Consider the following 7,293-nt stretch of genomic DNA (forward strand, 5'->3'; position numbering starts at 1 on the left):
GAGAAGGAGAGAGCCAGGAGCCAAGAGGCCTGGAGTGAGCCAGGAGACCAAGAGATTCATTCAGTGTAGCCAAAATGGCTGTGTTATACAGAAGAGAAAGGGTGGAGGAAGGGAAAGCCCAAGCGAGTCCTTGCACTGGAGAGTTCAGGGTAGGGGGCAGGGTATGCCAGGCACTAGATGCTGAGAGACTGGTGGACAGTGTCCACTCTGATATGTTAATGGGCACCTTAGCCATTTGTTTAAGATTTGAGACCTAAGAGCTTTTCCAGGTAAACAGGTTGATCCCACAAGGTGAGCACAGGTAAGAAGTGGCTGCTGGGAAGGTTACTGTCTCCCAGTGGCTTCTGGGAAGGACACTATGCCCGAACTTTATCAGTGTCTCCCTAAAGCCCATCCCACCTACAGGATCCTATGACCTCACATAGCATAAGTGTGCTGTAACAGAAAGCGCTGCTAGTCCGGGTCTTCCCTGTGTGTTACTATGGTTCATTCACGGGGTGAGATCCTGGGTTGGATTTTCCGTGGATTCCATCCTGCAGCTCGGGCAAACAAGGCCCTCCCTTGGAGCACACTCACTCTTAGACCGCTTGCCTGGCACGGAGCTGGGAATCAATTCCTGGGCATGTTCTTTCCTTATATCACTGTGCCCAGAACTGTAGGAGCCACTGACAGATGTCACTACACTCTGCAGGGATCTCTATACCAGCACTTCCCAAAGACCACCAGTGCCCCAGCTGGGAGGACCACGGAGAACTCAACTGATGTGACAGCACTGTGTCCTGGGCAGAACTGCTAAGACCTCTGTTCCTTTATGCCATGCCAGCTCACAGGTAGGTTTTCTGAAAGCAGGCACCCCAGCATCCCAAGACCCCAGCACCCCAGCCAGAAATTAGAAGCCTGAACTAGAACCAATCTTCTGAAGGGTTGTACCAGGCCCACTTGCTCTACCTGAGAATCAAGTTTTACACACACACACACACACACACACACACACGACACACACACACAAACACACAAAATCACCTGGCATACAAGCAAAGCAAAGGACACGCAAAGACAACAGCTGTCTGCATATCTTCCCCAAGCCCTAAATGAGATGTGATATATCATACAATGGAACATTACTAAGCCACGAAAGTGAAATGCTGATGATACCGAAACACCAATAAACTGCCAATTTGTTGCATTAAATGAAGAAACCAAGCAGACAAATCCAGAAACAAACAAATAAAAGAGACTGGTGGTTGCCAACATGGCAAGGTAAAGGGAATAGGAGGGATTTTAAGTGTGAGGCTTCTCTGGGGCTGGGAAAATGCTCTGCTCTAGCATGAGTGTACTTGAGGTCACTAGCATGGACTTTAGAGGGATGAATATTATAGTCTGTGAATTAAAAATTATAGTAATTTTTCTCAAGACAGCAAATGACCTTCTAGATCAGTGGTTCTCAACCTGGGGGTCTAGACTTCTTTGGGGATTGAATGATCCTTTTACAGGGGTCTCATATCAGATATATTGTATATCAGACATTATGATTCATAACAGTAGCAAAATCATAGTCATGAAGTAGCCGCTATAGTAATTTTATAGTTGGGGGGGTCACCACAACGTGAGGAACTGTATTAAAGGGTTGCAGCATTAGGAAGGTGTTGTAATAGGAGCGGCGGGGCTGCATCCCCAGCACCCCAGCCGCCCGGCTAGCTCAGTCGGTAGAGCATGAGACTCTTAATCTCAGGGTCGTGGGTTTGAGCCCCACATTGGGTGCCAAAATGTAACGGGCGTAAACGAATGCAGACAGATTGTAAAAATATATATATAGCTTTAATGAAGAAATAGACTTACAGAACCACCATTCCCGCAGAGACCAGGAAAGCAGAAGTAAGCGCTGCAAGCACAAGCACGCTCGCCAGATTTATAGGTAAACATTAGCCCGAGGAGAACACGCCCCCTAAGGGGCAGGACTTATCCCTACAGGAAGGTTGAGAAGCTCTGTTCCAGATGGAATCAGGTCTCCAAGGAGTTTATCTGCCAAGTGAGCCCATGGAAGTTCAAGCTCCATGAATGCTTGTTAAGAGGCAGGTCACCCCAACTCCTCAAGTTTTGTTCTTTAGCCAGTATTCTGTTGCTTTCCAGTCCTCAGGGAATTTGGAGACTTCTAGCAGGATCAAGAGACGGGCATTGATTGGGGGAGGGGGAGGGAAATGGGAGGCGGTGGCAGGGAGGAGGCAGAAATCTTTAATAAATAAATAATATAATATAATATAATATAAAGTGAACTCAGCAAATTAAAAAAAAAGAGACAGGCAGAAAACTTTCTGTAGCATTCAGGGGTCTCAGGCCACAGAGTTGTGAATTGCTAAAAAAAAATAGGAGGCTAACTTCTCAAGTATAAACAACTACGGTTATACCAGTATATCTGAGTGTTCAACAAACTGCCAATTGAAATCACAACAACTGCACAACGTGTATGCATTGTGATAGCTATAGGATGTTTGTATTGCATTGGGTATTATAAGTAGGCTACAGGTGAAATGACATATATAGACTGATAGACACAGGTCTATGTCATCTTATATAAGCCATTTGAGCATTTTGCGTATAGAAAGGACTCTAGAACCAACCCTTCTATAGACATTGAGAGAACTATGCATTCAGCCTCCCATCCCTTCAAACAATGCCCTCTAGAATGTAATTGTGGAAAGTAATTAAAAGCTCACAGTTCTTCATTCCTGTGAACTCTGTGAGATCTATCGTAATAAACAAGTCTCACCACAATTGACTTTTCTCCTCTGTCACATACTCAAGGATTTGACAGCTAGTTCTGCCTTCTGTTGGCTGAGGAACCAACCGTGAGTTCCTCTGAAGTTCAGTATCCGTCTCCCAAATAGAGGCAGCTATAACCGCTTCCTGGCCGAATGAAAAGACTCAATTATACCACGTGAAATGTCAAGCATACTGCATGGTACACAGCTGGTGCTCCACAACTAAACATCCTCTCTTTACTAAATATATTCAAAACAATCACAGACAGGTAGGTCAACGTCTTCCTGGTTGGCAAAATGTTGGTGTGGTACCATAGCAATCAGAGACTTTCAATATTTGAAAAATGTATGACTGAATGAATGTTCCCTTTAACTCCCATCTCAGCCACACAAATCTAGGGTGAACAGTCCATGACAACGTAATGAATAGAAATGACCACAAATAGAAGACTGAACTGAAAATCATTGCGGCTATCAATGCCTTACTTTTTTCTTTTCATTTTGAAACACACAGCCCAGGCTGGCCCTCAAACTCACTATGTAGCCAAGGATGACTTTGAGTTCATGATCCTCCTTCTCCCTCCAAAATCCTTGGATTAAGGAATATGCTATTGCACCCAGTTTATTTGTTTAAAATATCAAATTCAGGGCTTGGTAGTTGAGAGGCAAGTACTCACCAACTGAGCTACATCCCCGCCTAATCCTTGCTTTTAAAGAACTACATGTTCCAAATCTTTGCTTTGGGACACTGATGACAAGATGTTTTTTTAATGCAAGCAGATGGATGATCATCACATAGAAAGCATTAAAGCAGAGAGAACAATCAGGCTAGAGGCCAGAAAACAGCCTGGAGTAAAGAAAGACAATTCTTATGAAGCGTACTAGTTAGGAGTTGGGACTGTGGGAGTAGATGCCCTGGGTTTGACGCAAACTCAGTCGAGTATGATCTAGAGCAGGCACTTAACCTCCTCGGGCCCTGCTTTCCACTTATTCATAATGTAGCAAGGATTAGAGTTAATAAATGAGAAATGTTCCACGCAATGCTTAGATCTTTAAGTTTTAATAAATACTATTACTCTACCTATACTGATTATTATTAATAATTCTCACGATTTTTCAAACCCGTTTAACCCTTCTCTTATTTAACAGTCCTCTAAACTATCTTGTAAAATGGGAGATGAGGGGAAAATTATCCAAGAAACTTAAGCAATACAGGAAAGAATTACTGAGGATGCTTGATTCACAGAACAAGTATGAAAGTCTCTTTTTGTTGGTATAAAAAGGGAATTTCGAGGCCCCGAGGCCAGTTCTTTATTCCTCAAAGGAGGCAGTTACTATAATGATGTTCTCTGAGCCATGTGGCTAGTTAGCACCTTCCCTCGCCATTAAAGCCATGAAATTTATTATGTTCCCCTCAGAGGGCAGTTTAAGGAGAAATTGATACATTTGTACAGAACATATTCGCCATGCTGGAAAGATCTTTCCCACATCTACACAATGATGAGAAAATTGGACATGACTAAAAGACTGGGCAGCCCAGTTCTTGCGACAAATCCTAGCAACAGGTGTCACGATACTCTGACAATGCCTGATGTGTGGCAGGACACCAGTGTTGGCCCTTAAGTCACGTTCCGAGGTAAGGGGCTTTGTAGTGTTTCTGATCATTAGTTTAGGTGTCTTAATAAACGACTCCTTTCTTAAAATCTTACATGACACCTAAATATATCAAGAAAATAATTGCTGAGCCACACTGGGTTTTAAAATAAAATGGGGGAGGGGAGAAGAGACGGTGATTTCATCTTCCTGCAGTGGCCCCAGAGTATTTCCAAGAAATCTGCATATGCCATGAAGTTATATAAGGTACCCAGATCCCCCTCCAGCCACAAGCTCAGGCATCAAGATGCTACTATGGAAGATCATGAGATTACCACTTGAAAAACGGTTACTCTCCAGATCGTGGTTCTCAACCTTCCTACTGCTGGGACCCTCTAATACAGTTCCTCATAGTGTGGTGACTACCAACCATAAAATTATTTTTGTTGCTACTTCATAACTGTAATTTTGTGACTGTTCTGAATCTTCATGTAAATATCTAATATGCAGAATGTCTGATACGTGGCCCCTGTAAAAGGTCATTTGACCCCCACCAAAGGGAGGTGACCCACAGGTTGAGAACCACTGATCTAAAGGGATATTTTATAATCATTAACACAAGCAAGTTCTAAACTGCACTAAACTAAATATTGCTTTTTTTTTCCTGCTGGCTAGTAAATTAGGGTTCTTATGGAGTATCCACTGAGACCCAGGCACAGTAGTGAAACTACATTTTTCTCACCATTTAACGCAACTCACATGCTTCTAAGGTCTTTCTCCTCACCATGGGAAACAAGGTTGCTCTGAACCCCATAAATGGCAAAGCAACACCTCTACAATGGAATGCAGGTAACAAACCCCACACTGTACCAGGTGCCAAATGCCCTTTGGTGAGCCAAGAAATCATCTGAGAAGCGTGGTCCATACTGGACCCTTTCCATAAATGGCAGAGAAATCTAAGCTACACATCTAACCAGAGACCTCCTATGCTGAAGTATTCTGCTCATTCATTCAGTCAGTCATGTGATCAACCTTTAAGTGAGAACTTCCCCAGACTTTGCAGGGCTCCCAGGACCCAAGGTCTTGATGCCGAGACTCAGCTCAGCACCGTGACCATTTGTGTCCCTCTTAGACATCAGGTTGCTCATGTCACTGGGACTTGCCTTGCTTAGCCCTTCCGTCAACTCTACTTAGGAGTGCTCCCTCTCCCTCTTACCCTCCCCTTCCATGTGCGTGCACGTGTCATTTGTGTGTCTATTTGTCTGCCTGCCTCTGCGTGTGTGTGTCTGTGTATGTGCACATGGGAACCTTTTTTTAACTATTCAAAGATCCGTCCATGTGCTAAGTCCTAATGACCAGTTTGAGCTCGCTTTCTGTGTCTGTGTTGTTTGAAATTCACAATAGCATGGAACATTGTGGCAGAGTGGAGGCTATTCTCTCCCTATAGTTAGAGAGAAGAGAAACATCCCAAAGGCGCTGTTCCTGTAACCCAACTCCTTTCTAATAAGCCACACATCTCCAAGATTCTCTCACTCCCCAAAAACATCACAGGCTAGAAACCTAGTCCTTGGTGCACTGGCCTTCTGGGGACCCTCCAGATTTTAAAAACTACAGCACAATTAATAATCAAAACAGGCTTGCCTTGTCAAGTCAGCTGCCGCTGTGCGTAATCAGACACCCTGCTTGCTACATCTTCACCCTGCTTCAATTATAGATTTACTCATCTGCCTCTCCCAAAAGATTCAAATCCCTTCTGTGCCCATCATGTCTGTTAAATAATAAATTTCGTAAGCTAATATTTTCCTATACTTATTTGAATTCAAAATGCTGAGGGCAATAATGATAGCATTAAAAGTCACTGGGGAGATAATAAAATCATAAGGCACAAAAAAATCTGTGGAGAAAACATTAAAATGTATATATTATTCTTGGCAAAGACAGCAAAATGACAGTAGGTTGGGTTAGAGAAATGAGCAATCAACTAATTTTGGTTCTTCTGGCTTTAAGATTTCTGGGAAAATATAACTGGTGTTGAAGCTCATTTTGAGCCGTCTCTTCAAAACTTAGTACGAGCCAAAAGCTACATATTAGGGTAAGTCTCTCCTGGCTTCTCTAAATTTGCGTCCAGACAAATTGCAGCCATCACACTATCCAGTGGTCACTGTGAGCTGGCCTTGAACAGGCTGATTGATTTTTATAATGTCCCAGGCAATTTCGAGTTGTCAGTAAGAACTAATTCTGTCTCGTTAGTGCCTTCACTCTTGGCAGCTCCGTGACCACTTATTGGCTTTTGTCTTCGTGTTCATTTTCTTCTGCTAATTCTAAAGCTTTTTCCCCCGATCTCCAGCCACATTCAAAGGTCTGAAGCTATAATCAGAGGTGCCCTACCTCCGGCCCAATTACAGGTAAAAATATCAGCTCTTTTCACGGGCTCCAAAGTTGAACCCTAAAGTCCCATGGCCTGTGAAACCTTCCTCCCGACCAAACCCCATTAGGGCCTGTAAGGCTGTATTACTTAATCAATCCCGCAACTCTGTATCTGAAGTCCTCACTGAAGTTGATATTAAACCAACTTGTCAATCTGTAATTGCCGAGTGCCACACTCCACTCCTCATGTTGTGCAGCTGGAAAGCCGAAGCTGGCACTGACTCAGCCTCTCCAGATGTTATCTCCACATCATCCCAACTAGGAAGATGGTGAACCTCTGCTCAACAGCCCTGGGGCAGGTGAGCCATGGTCCTGTGAGATGCCAACTTGTAGCTTATTTGTGGAACCTATTCCTTGAAGAACTTACACGCTCAGAATTACATCCTTGTTGTTCAACAGACAAAGACAGTTACCCCATTTTTACCCCATTTGTATATCACACATGCTTCTCAGACAATAGACACCGCTGTGAGACACATGCTCCGTATAAAGACTAATATATATATATATATAT

The 7,293-nt window shown here is 43.4% G+C and overlaps 1 long non-coding RNA gene across 1 annotated transcript in view; it reads left to right on the forward strand.

Moving 5' to 3' along the window:
* Positions 1–494: 494 nt before the first annotated feature.
* Positions 495–7,293, forward strand: part of LOC106143879 — a 7,215-nt gene continuing 416 nt past the window's right edge. Inside the window, exons 1-2 of the long non-coding RNA XR_001229013.1 lie at positions 495–830; positions 2,803–3,028. This is a non-coding gene — a long non-coding RNA (uncharacterized LOC106143879). The remainder of the gene's footprint in view (positions 831–2,802; positions 3,029–7,293) is intronic.

This window comes from Microtus ochrogaster, chromosome 8 (assembly GCF_000317375.1).
Source record: "Microtus ochrogaster isolate Prairie Vole_2 chromosome 8, MicOch1.0, whole genome shotgun sequence".
Classification (NCBI taxonomy): domain Eukaryota; kingdom Metazoa; phylum Chordata; class Mammalia; order Rodentia; family Cricetidae; genus Microtus; species Microtus ochrogaster.